Here is a 16,145-nt window from a genome sequence, read left to right as displayed (position 1 = left end):
GACAATGATTTGGAGCTTGGATTTCCTGGTGGTTTCCCCAACAATATTTCATATTTTGCTTAGCCAGAATCTACCTGAGTTCCAAAGAACTTTCTCAGGACTACATTTATGGTAAAGTCCACATCATATAGACTTATTTTGGTACTTTGGCCACCACACATCCTTCTCCCAGCAGTGTGAATTCAGATAAAAGATCCTGATATTGTAGTTTGTCTACACTGGGTGTTTCCTGCACTAAATGCTCAAACTCAATATGGGCACAAAATACTGACAGGGAGTTGTCAGATTCCAGACCTGGTACTTCTGGTTTTGCAAAGTAGAAATATCCTATCTAGCACCCATAAATCACAAAGAGCCATAGGCTGTTACATGATGATACACGTCTGTTTCTTCACTTTCAACTTCAGCATTTCAGACAGGATGGCTAAGAAATCTTGTGTTCATCTGGATGGAGTTCTGATACAACAGAGACAGTTTGGTGCACATTATCTCTCTGCCACTGTATGCAGGCCCAAGTACTGGCTATTACAAAGTGTGAGTTCAAGGCTGTCAAACACAGCATCAGTAAAAGGCTTGAACAATCTCATTAAGAACAAATAGAACATTTTCCCCTTTAGCTGTGTTGTACAATGGTGATTCAATAGTGAACTGAGCAGTGGGGAATATTAGCATTAAAAGTGAGGCTAGGCACTAGAAAGAAGGCTTAGTAGTTAAGTGCACTGACTGCTCTTTCCGAGGTCTTGATTTCAATTCCAAAGCACACACTGGGTAGCTTACTACTGTCTGTATCTACAGTCCTAGGAAATCTGACTACTTTTCTGGGCACTGCAGGTATTGCATGCCTTTAGTACACAGATACATGTGTAGGCAAAACACCAAAAACACAAATAAATTTTAAACAATCTTTAAAAATTAAATTAAAAATGAATCTAGAGACAGAGGGGAATCTTAGGACCTGTGCATTTTGTGAAAAGTTGGTTCCTGTGTCCTAAGCAGTTGTGTTCATCCTTCTGCTTCCATGTGTTTTCATGGGTGTGTCTAGAGAACTTGATAAACAGAAGTTCTGTAAAATGATCCTCTTTCTTTTTTTATTATCAAGACATTTTCTGTTCATTTTACATACCAACCACAGGTACCCCTTTTCTCCCTCCTCCTGTTTCTCCCAGAATTCCCCCCAACCCACCCTCCATTCCTACCTCCTCCAAGGCAAGACCTCTCATGGGGAGTCAGAAGAGCCTGGAACAATCAGTTGAGGCAGGTCCAAGCCCCTCTCCCTGACCCAAGGCTGTATAAAGTGTCCCACCACAGGCACTGGGCTCCAAAAGCCCACTCATGCAGCAGGAACAGATCCTAATCCCACTGCCAGGGGCCCCTTAAGCAGGTCAAGCTAAACAATTGTCTCACCTATGCAGCAGGATGAGTCCAGTCCCATGGAGGCTCCACAGCTATTGGTTCACAGTTCATGAGTTCCCACTAGCTTGGTTTTGTTGTTTCTGTACTTTTACCCATCATGATCTTGATGCTCCTTGCTCATAGAATCCCTCTTCTCTCTCTTTGACTGGACTCCTGGAGCACAGCCTGGTGCTTAGCTATGGATCTCTGTATTTGTTTCCATCAGTTACTGGATGGAGGCTCTATGATGACAGGATATTCACTAATCTGATTACAGGAGAAAGCCAGTTCAGGCACCTTCTACACTATTGCTAGTAGTCTAAGGTGGAGTCATCCCTGTGGATTCCTAGGAACTTCCCTAGTACCCTGTTTCTCCCTGTTCCCTTGACGTCTCCCTCTATCATGGTATATCTTTCCTTGCTCTCCCACTTTGTCCCTGTTCCAGCTCGACAATCACATTCCTTTATGTTCTCATCTCACATCCCCTATCTTCCATTGCTCACCCCTCATGCCCAGTTTACTTATGGAGATATTATCTCTTTTCCCTTCCCAGGGTGATCCATGTATCCTTCTTTGGGTCCTCCTTGATATCTAGTTTATCTGGAGCTGTAGGTTGCAGTCTGTTTATCCTTTGCTTTACATCTAGTATCCACTTATGAGTGAGTACATACCATGTTTATCCTTCTGAGTCTGGGTTACTTCACTCAGCATGATATTTCCTAGTTTCAATCATTTGCCTGCAAATTTCATGATGAATATCACCTCCTTTCAATCAGTGCTCCTGAATATGTCATTGGCTCTGTATAAACTTCTCTTCTCAGGTTTCTAAATGGGTCACTCCTGACTGCCTTAAGATCTCCGTTCCCACTCAAAAGCATTTGTGCTGTGGAATAATGCCCTTGTACACTGGTTTAATAAAATGCTGATTGGCTAGTAGCCAGGTAGGAAATATAAGCGGGGGTAAGCAGACGAGGAGAATTCTGGGAAGAGGAAGAACAGAGTCAGGAGTCACCAGCCAGACACAGAGGAATCAAGATGACAAGGCAGAACTGAGAAAAAGTACCAAGTTACATGGCTAAACACAAATAAGTATTATGGGTTAGTTTAAGTGTAAGAGTTAGTCAATAATAAGCCTGAGCTAATGGCCAAGCAGTTATAATTAATATAAGCCACTGTGTTTACTTGGGGGACATGAGTGGGAGGGATTTGTCCTGACCACTGGCTGGCTGGAACACAGGAAAACTTCTGACTACACCTTTGGAGTATGAGGACATGCCTTCCATAACCTTTTCCTCTACAGTCCCTGAATCATCTCTTTACCATTTTCTTTTTATAAGATTTATTTTAATTTTATTTGTGTGTGATTCTGTGAGACGTGAGCACAAGAGCCCTCTGAGATCAGAGGACTGTGTGGAATCCCCAGAGCTAGAGATAGGTGAGATTGTGAAGTCTCTTAAAATTGCCTCTGGGAACTGAACCCCAGAATGGTTCCCTCTAACAAGATATCTCTTTCATTGCTGTCTTCCATTCCTCCTTCAAGGCTATATCTGGATCTCTTCACCTGACTCAAGTCCCCCTTCCTTAGGCCCAACTAGGATATTGTGTCCCTTCCTGCCCTCTTCTTCTGACTTCACTTCAGAGCTGCCTGCAATCCCACAGCTCCTTTAGGCTTTCATGGCTTTTGTGACTCTGTTCTCTAACCTTTTCCTGTGGCTGAGACCATATCCCCAGAACTTAGGTTTTGTCTCCACCTTCTGGCCTCTATGACTATGAAAGCACTGGTATTAGGCACTGAGTCTCTCCTCAATGACCCTTGTTGAGAGTGGTGATGACCCACAGAATGGCTTGTCCTCATTTGATCCTTCCTGAGTCCCGAGGATGCCCTGCAAATACATGCTGCAGTGACATTTTTTTCTTCCCCTCTCTCATCCATGGTGTCTTCTATACATACCCTCTTGCTCCCCCTTGGAATGTCTTTTTAAAAACCTCTGTACTCTACAACTGGCCCTGGATCTGATGTATCCTAAAATTATTTGCCTTTTCAATCAAATTTGGCTTCAGTACCTCTTAAATAATCAATCCAAATGGCTACCTAATGGTATTCTAGATCCTAATATTATGTGAGATCTTCACAAATACAGCAAGTAATTTGGGAAATGAAAAGAAATTCCCCATTCACTATTTCTCTTTTCTCTACTCCAAGCTCTATTTGTTTTGCCTGATCTCCTCTCCCAACACCATGTAAATGTCCTGTCTTTTCAGTTCTTGTTGATGTATCTTTAAGTTTATTGCAAAGTGGAAGCTAGGAGCCAGATCTAACAGGAGTGGGGGAAAGCTAAGGAGTAGGTCATCTACAGTGTGTACACATTCCTTGTTGGCTGGTGTGTCTCTCAGCTCTTTCTTGTAGCATCCCCTCTCTATAGGCCAGGCTCAAAAAATTTCTTACCTCTAGGTCTTCTTTGTTCACAGCTTACTATATTCAGTTCCACAGATATTTAGGTGTGTTTTAGGTAGGAGCATCATTAAAACATTGTTTTATGCTGTCCCATTTGAATTAAAATCTGTCTCTGGAGTTGGGATGTGGCTTCCCTTCCTCTAGACTCAAGCATGTTTGTTTAAAAGTTTCCTCCAAAATTTCTGTCCTATGTCAGGAACTTGAAGGCAGGAACCATGTAGGAAAGGTGATTGCTGGCTCATTCTTGCTCCTCTCTCTGGGTGCTTAACATCAGCTATCTTTCGCAGACATCCCAGGATCACCTGCATAGAGATGGCACCACCCAGAAAGGCCTCAGCCCTCCTAAACCCATTAATCAATCCCCCACAGGCAATTCTGCAGACTAGCCTGCTTAAGGCAATAGCTCAATTAAGATATGGTCCCCACATCCATGACTGTATGCTGTGTCAGTTTGACACTTAATGCTTTCTAGGGCATAAAGCTCCCTGTTCTCCAAGGAAGTGCCCATGACTGCTGTCTGTGACCATGACATGTGCTCCTATTTACAACTTCATGCAGCTATCTACTCTTGGGTGTGATTACTTCTTTTTGTTTTAGAGTTTTCAGGTGTATTATTAAGTATCTAGTATGATATCTATCCAGTTTTTTTAATGTAGGCACTTAGTGCCACAAGCTCTTCTCTTATCACTGTTTGCATTGTGTCCCATAAGAAATAGTCAAACTAAGGGCTGAAAAGAATAAAATAGAAACAAATGAACAATACAAAGAATTAATGAAACAAACATCTGGTTCCTTGGAAAAGTAAAAAAAAAAATAGACAAACCATTATCTGAACTAACTAAAAGACAGAGAAAGAATATCCAAATTAACAAAACCAGAATCTAAAAAGGTGATATAACAGAAGACACTGAGAAATTCCAGAGAATCATATGGTCATAATTTTAAAATAAACTATACTCCACTAAATAAGAAAATCAAAAAGAATATTTTTGAGATATGTACCACTTAAAAATCTCAAATGAAGACAAGGTAAGGAATTTAAACAGACTTATAACCCTTAGGGAAATAGAAAAACTCGTTAAAATTTTTTCTATCAAAAACTGCCCAGAGCCAGATGGTTTTAGCTTAAACTTCTGCTTGACATTCAAAAATGAGTTAAAGCCAATAATCCTCAAAAATTCCACAAAATCAAACGGAATTGCCCAATTCAGTTTCTCAGGCTACAGCTACCCTGACATTCAAACCATATGAAGATCCTACAAAGAAAGAGAATTACAGCCCAATTTCCCTTATGAACATAGATGAAAAATACTCAATAAAAAACTAGCAAAACAAATTCAAGAACACATCAAAAGATCATCCATCATGATCAAGTAAGCTTCAGGCCAGAGATGTGGGAATGCTTCAGTATGAGAAAATCAATAAATAAAATGCACCATATAAACAAAGTGGAAGAAAAAAAACACACACCATTAGGTGCAAAAAACAAAAACAAACAAACAAACAAAAAAAAACAAAAACCCTGCCTTTGACAAAAATCCAACACTACTTCATTATAAAAGTCCTGGAAAGATAAGGGAAAACAAGAGAAATGTCTAAATATAATGAAGGCAATTTACAGAAAGCTTATACCCAACATCAAATTCAATGGAGAGAATATCAAAGCATCAAAACATCAGTGACAGGACAAGGTTGATCACTCTCTCCATATCTATTCATTGTAGTGTTTAAAGATATAGCTATAGTAATAAGACAACTTATGGAAATCAAGGGAATACAAACTGGAAAGGAAAAAAAAGTATTCTTGTTTGCAGATGATATGATAGTATACATAAGTGACCTTAAAAATTCCAACATAGAAATTCTACAGCTGATAAGCACTTTCAGCAAAGTATCTAGATAATAAAATTAACTCATGAAAATCAGTAACCCTCCTCTATACAATGAAAAACAAACCAAGAAAGATCAGAAAAAGAACACCTTTCACAATAGGCTCAAATATTTTGGGGTAACTCTAACCAAGAAAGTTCAAGACCTGGATGATAAAATCTTCAAGTCTTTGAAGAAAGAAACTAAAGAAGAAATCATAGCATGGAAAGATATTCTATGTTTTTAGATTCCTAGGATTAACATAGTAAGAAATGTCCATCCTGTCAAAAGAAATCTACAGATTTTAATGCAATCTCCATCAAAATTCCAACACAATTCTTTACACACTTTGAAAGGACAATTGTCAACTTACTATGGGAAAACAAAAAAGCCAAGATAACTAAAAGAGTCCTGAATAATAAAAACTGCTGAGGGTATCACCATTCCTGATTTCAAGTTCAACTCCAGAGCTATAGTAATAAAAACAGCATATTATTACCATAAAAACCTGTTGATCAATGGAATAGAAATGAAGACACAGACATAAATCCACATACCTGTGGACACCTGATTTTAAACAAAGAAGTCAAAATTATACAATTGAAAAAAGAAAAGCATCTTCAGCAAATGTGCTGGTCTAACTGGATGTCTGCATATAGAGGAATGTTAATAGATCCATACTTACCACTGAGCATCAAAACAGAAATCCAAGTGGATGAAAGACCTCAATATAAAACCAGATACACTGAACCTGATAGAAGAGGAAGTGAGGAATTTGCTTGACTGCATTGGCATAGGAGACAACTTTCTGAATAGAACACCAATAGGACAAGTACTAAGATAAACAATAAGTAGGACCTCTGGAAACTGAGAGGCTTCTTCACAGCCAAGAACACTATCAGACGAAGAGTCAGCCTACAGAATGGGAAAGAGTTTTACCAACTCCACATCTGATAGAGGACTAATATCCAAAATATATAAAGTACTAATGAAACTAGATTTAAAAAACAAATAATCCAATGATGGGGTACAGATCTAAACAGAGAGTTCTCAATAGAGGAACTTCAAGTGGCTGGGAAACACTTAAAGAAATGCTCAGTATTCTTAGCCATCAGGAAAGTGCAAATGAAAACTACTTTGAGATTCCATCATACACCTTTCACAATGGCTAAAATCAATAATACAAGTGACAGCTCATGCTGGTGAGGATGTGGAGCAAAGGGAACACTCCTCTGTTGCTGGTGGGAGTATAAACTTGTACAGCCATCACAGAAATAAATATGGCTGTTACTCAGAAAGTTGGGAATCAGTCTACCTCAATATCCAGCTACATCACTCTTGGGCATATACCCAAAGGATGCTTCATCATACCACAAGGACACTTGCTCAGCTATGTTCATTAATGATACCCAGAAAGTGGAAACAATCTAGATGTCTCTCAACAGAAAAATTAATAAGAAAATGTGGTACATTAACACAATGGGGTATCACTCAGCTTTTTAAATGACATTATGAAATTTTCAGGCAAATTCACAGATCTAGAAAAAATATCATTTTTCTAGATCCTAGATCTGAGTGAGGTAACACAGATCCATAAGATAAATATGGTATGTATTAGGACAATACCCACACAACTCACTAAACAAGGAACAGTTGAGCTGATGCCTATATGGAGCCTTTGACCCTAAGTTCTGTTTTCTTTGGTGCAGGAAAAGGAGAAATGTGAACACCCACCAAGCCACAAAATCTTTGACCCACAATCTGTCCCACCTGCAAAATATGCTAGGGCTATGGTGGCACACAACTTGTGGGAGTAGCCAACCAATGTCTGATTTTAACTATGACTCACTTCACAAGAGGGAACCTATACCCAACACTGCTTAGGTAAACTGGAACAACAGACTAGACAGCCAAAAGTTGTAGGGTGAAAACAAATATAACTGCTAGAAATAAAAATTTAAAAAAAACAACAAAATGATTCCTAATGATACTCTGCTATACTCATAGATCATTTCCTTTTCCAGTAATCATCAGTGAGGCTTTCTCAGGCAACAGATGAACAGAACAGATGCAGAGACCCACAGAAAGACATTATGCAGAGTGAAACCAGTTATGTCCACAGTGAAACACGAGTAGTCCCTTCTGTTGTCACTCATCCTCACTTAAGATGGATTACTGGTGTCCAGATAGCACTGGTGTTAGGTGAATTAGTTAAACATGAAATGTATTGGGCATGTGATAAGATGCATTTATCTCTATGCAAACACTGCACCATTTTCAAAGCAGACTCAGAGCATCCAAAAGGTTGGGGATTCCTGAAATTAGTTCTCAGGGATTCTGAGGTTTGGCTATATATTTTATACACAACATAAGCTTTTAATGCTTCTGCATTTCTGTTTACTATATTGATGTCTTTATTTTCCTTTAGAGACATAATCTCACTTTAAATCCTGACCTGCCCTTGTAGATATGTGTGTCCCAGGAGTACAGGCATGAGTCACCATGCTGGCTGTATCTGAGTGGTAACTGACAATTTCTACCACATACTTTTTCTCCTTGTTGTGCCCCATTGATAAACAATTACCCCCATTCTGCTGTAGTATGAGAGGAGAGGTCATTTATTCATCACGGCTAGGCTAACTGGGAGACTGGTCTTCGTACTGACTGGGTTGGAGACCTGACACTTATACTCTCCAACATCCTCCCTCATAATGGAATCTATGCTGAGTTGGCACTTTGTTGGGGACAGAGTCATCCTCTCTGTGAGCTGCAGACTTTGGTTATTGAAGATCCAACGGAAGGAGATTCCAGTGCCGGCTGAGAGGCAGGTGAGGACCACAGAGCTGTGTAATGTAAGTATGGTGTTGGTGACTTGAATGAAGGGCTGTTTCACAGGCTCTGCAAAGAAACAGAGGAGTAGACCAAATGACAGTAGTCCTTCAGAGAGCTCAACTATCTTCTCTATAGTTCACACTTACTAAAACCTCCAGGGTAGATAAGTTAGAGCTGTGACTATAGACATGTCTTGTACCCTGGATCTGTCACCCATGGCCTCTGTGACCTTGATTAAGCCACTGAATTTTCTGTGTCTCAATTTCCCTATAATGGGACACACTGTAAATGATCACTACTGTGTCTGTGAGCTAAGCATAGTTATGAGCAACGCCATGACCTTGGGATGCAGGAGCTGCTCAAATCAGCAGCATCTCTAACTATTTGCCTGCAGAAGAGAATTCCCTAGGCTGGGCCCGTGACAATGTCTGAAGTAGCTGCCTCCTCTCTTTCTGCCATGGGGACACTGATCTTCCTTTAAGTCTTCTAAGCCCAGCAAGATAATAGGCTATGACACTTATCTACTAAGAATCAGGAGAAGGAGTTGCACAGGTGACCTAACTGAAGCACTCAGTGAACAACTGGTTCCACAATCTATGGAACTTGGACAGCCAGTAAAACCTTGTTCCCTGTCAACTCTAACAGGAAATCAAAGCCAATAAGTCACAAAAATTTCCAGTGTCACCTGGATAGAGGTGAGGAATAGGGATAGAGTTTGGGGGCCAAGGCTTCCTAGTGCTCTCTGTTAGGACCCCATAGCTTCCTCAGCCAGTGCCTGCCTGAAAACCAAAGAGTCTTTCTTGGCGCTGTGTGCATAGTGAGTGCCACAAGAGTCTGAACTGTGGCTGACATCCTTGTGCTGAGTTATCCAAACATGATACTTTCTGCAGGTGGAGACTGGTGATGGGTTCTGATATACTGCAGTTTGTCTACCACATGAGTGTCACACAATAAGGGCCCAAACCTCAGTTTGGGGACACAATGCAGTGGAGTAGCAAATAAGCATAAACCAATCCTGACAGACCAGTGTATGAAGTAGGATAAACCACACCGAGCAGTGGAGACCATAGAGTCACTTACTGTTCACATGGAGTTGCACATCTGCTTTTTCGATTTTGAAATCTCTATTAAAGATTTCTAGTGTGTACATTCCTGCGTCTTTCTCAGTGACATCCTGGAGCATCAGGGACCCATTGGTGTACACCATCTCTCTTCTGCTGTGTGCACTCCCCCAGGTGGTGGAATTCCTGGCTCTGTTGTATTCTACAATTTTAAGAACCAGGGCACTATGCATTGATTTGTACCAGGAAAAGGCATGCAGATCTTCTGGAAGATTATGTACTTGGAGAAGAACACTTTCCCCTTCAGCAACATACCGAGGTATGGGTTGAATCATGAGTTGGGAAGAGTTGAGAGGGTTACAGCATGGAGAACGGGAGGCTGGAAGAGAAAACAGAAAAAAAACACCACATGGAGATCACTGGGCTGGGTGAAAAGACGGTGACCTCTATCTTGAGCAGATGGACTAAGATCATCACTCAGCCTAGAGTTGCAGGTGTGTATGTGTGTCTAACCCATTTAATGAAGGGCAGAAATATGACCTCCTCCTTTCCAAAAGTGCTCCTGATAGTGTCATGTCCACTGTATGGAACTGACGCCTTAGGTGTCTACATGGCTGCTCCCTCAGTCAGACACTGTGTGCACTCATGCATACTGGGTTTTGAGAGGATGCTTTCCCTGAACTCAACAAGCCCAGGATTCTCACTTTCTGTGTTTTTTTTTTTATTTTGTTTTGTTGTTGGTTTGTTTGTTTCTTTTGTGGTTCCAGTCAACTCCTGACTTCACCTTCTAGATGTTCTTTCCCTCAAGACTGGGACTGAGTGAGGGCCAGGAGCAGTCTGATCTTCAGGGCTCTGGTTTTGGAAATAGCAGGTTTTATGTCAACTTGACACATGTAAAGTACTTTTGAAAGACAAGGCCTCAATTGAAAATACCACCACTAGATTGGCCTGTAGGACTCTTTACACTGCTGTCTACTCAGTCTTTAATACATATACATAAACATATACATATACATATACATATATATATGTATACATATGTGATTGATGTGGAAGGGTTCAGACCACTGCCTGCAGTCCAGTCCCTAGGCTAGGAGTCCTGGGTGATATATGAGAGCAGGTTGAACAAGCCATGAGGAACAAGCCAGTAAGCAGCACTCCTCTGTGGTCTCTGTGCAAGTTCCTGGATTTTGCTTATGACACTTTCAACTTGGAGCTAATAATTACCCCAGTTTGAGATGGACAGACAAAATACACTGTTCCCTATCAGCTCTGAGAGAAAGTAAGGGTTGAGTCCTAGCAAAATGCTCCCCTAGGTCACTTTAGTTTAGCCTTGGAAAGATGAAAGAATTCAGGGCTCCCTGGTCTAGAACCCCAAGAGACTGGGCTGCCTCTGACTTCTTAGACCGAGTTACTTTCCACCAAGGTCTTTCTTGATGCAGTGGGGGTAGTTAGAAGACAGAGTCTGATCTATGGCCACTTGTCTCTAACATGTGTGTTATGTACTACGTGCTCAAATACCAACATGGCAACAGTGCAGAGGGGAGGGAGGCACAGGCCAGGCATCACAGTCCTGTGCATCTCAACCCCACCCTGCAATGGACAATCACAGAGAATCACTTACTGTCCATCTGGAGTTGCACATGTGCTAATTCTGTTTTCATATCTGTACTTAGAGTCCGTAGGGTATATAATCCAGTGTCCTTCCAGGTGACGTTGTGGAGCAGCAGGGATCCATTACTGTACACTGTCTCTCCACCATTGTGTGCAGAGCCCAGGACACTTAAATTCATGGTTATTATGTGTCTTGCCACCTCAAAGTTGTTGGACACAATCATCCCCTTATACCAGAAAAGGGATCGAAGATTTTCTGGGAGATTGTGAACAAGTAGAAGAACACTTCCCCCCTCAGCAATGTTGGGGGGCACAGATTCAATAGTGGGTTGGGCAGATGTGGAAAGGGGCCCACAGCTCCAAAGGAAAGCTAGAAGGGAAGAGAGAGATCCATTAATACTAAGAATTTTGTATTTTGGTAAGATGAAGCCCTTCTATTCTGAACAGGTTTGTTCACTGCTCACTCTAACTGTGTGGGTGAGTATCTCCTAATTTGTATCCCTGAATTAGCATGACAGCAAGCTCACTGCTGTCAGATCTCAGCTCACATTTACAGTAGATTGGTGTTGGTGTGAGGTCTGCTTTACTCTTCTCTTACAGACCCTGTGTCTTCACTCTCTGACTCTTTTTGTTGTTGCTCTGTTCCTTTTGTGGTTCCAGTCAACACCTCACTTCACTTTCTAGCTTTCTTTAATGATCTGTCTTCCACTAGGACTGGGGCATCATAAGAACCATGATTTGTCTTATATTTTAAAAAATTATGCCTAGAAAAAAACTCAGATACTTGTGGAGCATAAATGAATGAATGAATGAATGATGTTGCAAAACCCTTGTATGTCCATGGACTTAGTTAAGAAATCCATAGGTTTGGGGATACAGAATTGAGTCATTATATTAGCTTTATTCTTTTACACTTATTTACAGATTATATTTATGTGTGACTATGAGTTCATGAGCATGCCTCAGTGTGGATGGGTAGATGCAGGACACAGTACTGAGGTGGAGGTCAGAGGACTTGTGTTCATTAGTCTCAGCTTGTCAGACAATAAAGCAAATACCTATATCCATTGAACCATGTCATTGATAACATCGCCTTGATTTTTTGTTTGGGATGTCAAGGTGAGAACATTAGCCTTCAGAATATTGTGATCATGGTGATTAACTTTGGGAAAGAATAATGTCTCCTCCATCCTTACTTTCTAATATTAAGTGAGTGTTTCCTGATGCTGAGCCTCTGACCCACCCTGTGTCTTCTTCCCTACAAACAGAGACTCCTCTTGGGTCCTTGTACCACTCAGGAGATTCCAGAGAGTAAATGAGTCCTCTCCTCTCACACACTGTTAAATCATGTTCTCCTCACCTGGGAGCAGGAGTTCCTAAGAATCAGTGACCCTATGCAGAGGAGTACAGGGGGTGCAACTATGGTCTCTCTGGCCTGATCTGTCCTCTTTCTGTGGCACACCTACTCCAGCACAGCACCCAAGTTCTCTTGCCCTTCCCCTCTCTGAGCTGAGCTTCCTCCCAGGCAGGAGCACCTCCCAGATTCCCAGGAGCTGTGGGTGGTTCTCTGCTCAAAACACTGCTCTGTCCCTCCCCATCAGTGCTGTTCCATGTCCCACTCCGCTTCTCTCTTTATGTTTTAGTCGTCCATGACACTGAGTGATCATCAAGGCTAATGAGCATCCCTATTATCAAGAAAGTAGCAGATGACCCTGGGACTGCCCTCCACTGTGTCCTGGCCTTGGTCTCCAAGCACCCAAAAGGGAAAGTCTGTACAACTGTGTGGCACAGAAACCCAGCTGGTTACCCAGTCTTCTTTCCTGTGTTTTCAGTGCTCTGCAAACATGGAATCTGTTCTCAGCAGGAAGGTGACAGAGATGTCTATGGGGCTTCAAAGGGACCAGCTGAGTGATACATGGGGAAGGGGACAGATCCTTCTTACTGAAGTCATCAGTCATGATTCAGACCTAGGACAAAGGCCCAGGAGCAGATGTGTCAGGAGTCTCACATTCTGGGTATGTAGAAGGAGGTGACCTAAGTCCTGGAAAAAACTATGGGCTCTTTTGTCTCATGCAAGATTTCAAGACCAGGCTCCTACTTCTTCTGTTTGCTGAGCTGTGTAATGGGTGGGTCTGCCTATGTGCTCCCTGGTTTTTCTAAGATGCCTTGGACCTCTATCTAGTTGATTCCCCTTGGCTAGCCTATATTTCACAAAGGAAATACACAAAAGGAAAAATGGAACATGATCCTCTGGCAGAGTAGCAGACACATAAAGCAGCCAGTAGGCCTAAAATGCTCTGTTTGTGATTTCAAAGTTGGTAAAAATATGGGATGGGGCCAGTCTTCTAGGTTAAGTTGTTGGTTCATGCAAATAGCTTTCTTAGTGTTGATGCTGTATCCTGATGCTGTCCCTGGTGATCCCTGAGAGAACTACAGCTCATGGTCTGGCAAGCTGTCAGATCAGCATAGCCTGTAGCCATTTGCCTACAGGAGAGAATTCCTTGAGTTGAACCCCAAAGGACAAGCACTTGTCAGGAGGACTTATGTCCTCTGTTCCTCTCCTTGATGACCATAACCTTCCTGTGAAGTCTCAAAAGGCCATCAATGCATAGAGTTATGCACATATCCAGCTGAGATCTCCCTGATGAGTCTCTGGAGATGTCCAGGGGACTTAGACTAACCTTATTTATAATGACAGTACATAGCTGACTCACATACCACAAGACTTTCACTACTAGAAAGCACTGTTTCCAACCATCAGGAAGTCAAAACCCAACTTTTGTAAAATGATTCTCAGGGCCATCAGAACTTGAGAATGGGACAGAGTTCTGGAGAGTAAGGCTTCTTGATACTCACATCTCTGTAAAGATCCCATGTTTTTCTCAACAGTGTCCAATGTTGATTCCCTAAGGGTTTTTCTTAAGGGTGCATTCCTGGTAAGAACCCCAAGAGTCTAGACAGAGGCTGATATCCTTGGCTAAGTTACCCACCGTTTATCCACTGTATGGAAAGTGAAGTTAAATGAAGGATTCTGATCTGTTGCCATTATTATACATTATGCGTGTCCTGCACTAAATGCTCAAACATAAGGATGAGGACACAATGTAGAGGGGAAGTAGGCACAGGCCACTCTCCTGTGTGTGTGTGTCCAGTCAAATGAACCCACCCAGTACTGAGAGTTCACAGAAAATCACTTACAGTACACGTGGAGGTATATGGATGTTGTTGATATGATTTCTTTATGTCTGCTTATGGATCATAGGGTATAGAATCCTGTGTCCTTCTGGGTGACATCTTGGAGACGCAGGGATCCATTTCTGTACACTGTCTCTCTACCACTGTATTCAGGCCCTGCCACTCTTAAATTTGTGGTTAGCGAATACAATTGTTCATATTTGTCACCCCTTTGTACCAGGCAAAGGCTTCAAGATTCTCTGGCAGATCGCGGACAAGGAGGAGGACATTTTCTCCTTCAACCACATCAGGTGGCACTAATTCAATAATGACTTGGACAGTGGTGGGTAGGTGCCAACAGGTTAAAAGAGAGGCTAAAATGGAAGAGAGAAAATCAATCAATATTAAACAGGTAAGATCATCACTCAGCCTAGGTGTGTGGGTAGGGGTGTGCCCACCCTCCTTGGTAGACATGAGCAACATGACCTTCATTCCCTCAGAGCCTCTGACTAGAATTCCTCTGTAAGGAATTCTATGATCAGGTATCTGCCTGGATTACCACTTAGTGTCTCCCTCTTTGGTATGAGGAACCCTCTCTGGCCTCCTCCTCTAGAGAGTCCTCCCTTTTTGACTTTTTTCTCTGTTTGCTTTGTGGTACCAGTTAACCCTTGATATCATTTTCCATCGATGCTGATATCAGATCCACTAGAACCAGGCCTTTGTGAGGACATGGATGAGTCTGACTGTTGTTGAGGGTTCTTTTCTAGGAAAAGACTCAGACACCAGTGGATAATGGAAAGAAGGGAAGGAAGGAAGGAACAAAGGAAGGAAGAAAAAAGGAAGGGATGGAGGGAGAGAAGAAGAGAGGGAGGAAGGGAGGGAGGAAGGGAGAGGAAAATGTGTCTACATGGGTTTATGTACATAGCTCCTTGGTTTGGAGGTAACAAGAATAATTATAGCCATGTGTGATTTAAATGCTTATACATTTCCTTGTGTATTGTATGTGTGTATTTGTGAAGGCAGGTGTTTCAGTGTATGTCTGCACACTCATGCTGCAAAAGATTTTGTAAGGCAAAAAAAAAAGGCCAGCAGGAGTCCGTTTTCTCCATTTATTATGTGGGAGCTGAAGACTGAATTCAGATTGTCATGTCCTTACATACTGAGCTGTCTCACTGGCCCACTCCTGCTTGATTTCTATTTGGAGAGTCACCGTGTCATGATAGGGAACATTAGACTCCAGAACATGGCAGCTGATGTGACTGATTTGAATAGGAAGCAGTTAAGGCTTTTCCCTTCCATTTATCACCTCCTGTCCACCACCAGCTATAAGCAGCTGAGCTTCTCTCCCTCACTGTACTTTGTGTTCTATGACTGCAAATAGAAACATTTATTCTCCTCTCAGACTCCTGTCCTCTTTAGGAGACTACAGGCATCCTCTAAGTTCCCGGAGATCTGGTATCCTTACCTGTGACCAGTAGCCCCTGCCAAGGGGTACACCCCTTACAGGGAAGCATGGAGGACACTTCCATCTCTCTTCTCACTGTGACTTTTTCCCTCTGAGGAGAAGAGCTTCAGTTCCAACACAGCCCCAGTCTCTGCTGTCCTTCCTCCTTCTGAGCTTAGCTTCCACTCAGGAAGCAGCACATCACAGAATCCAATGAGCTATGGGTGGTGAGATCTGTGTCCAAGGAACTGCTCCGTCCACTCTCAGTGCCGCCCCACATCCCTCTCAACTTTTCTCTCTTTAT

At 42.1% G+C, this 16,145-nt stretch overlaps 1 pseudogene; it reads right to left on the bottom strand.

Moving 5' to 3' along the window:
• Positions 1-8,330: 8,330 nt before the first annotated feature.
• Positions 8,331-15,926, bottom strand: LOC128125605 (pregnancy-specific glycoprotein 22-like; annotated as a pseudogene).
• Positions 15,927-16,145: the final 219 nt, after the last annotated feature.

Source organism: Peromyscus californicus, unplaced genomic scaffold (genome assembly GCF_007827085.1).
Source record: "Peromyscus californicus insignis strain IS unplaced genomic scaffold, ASM782708v3 Scaffold_4__1_contigs__length_199733344, whole genome shotgun sequence".
In the NCBI taxonomy this organism is placed as follows: domain Eukaryota; kingdom Metazoa; phylum Chordata; class Mammalia; order Rodentia; family Cricetidae; genus Peromyscus; species Peromyscus californicus.
This window is presented reverse-complemented; position numbering and strand designations above follow the sequence as displayed.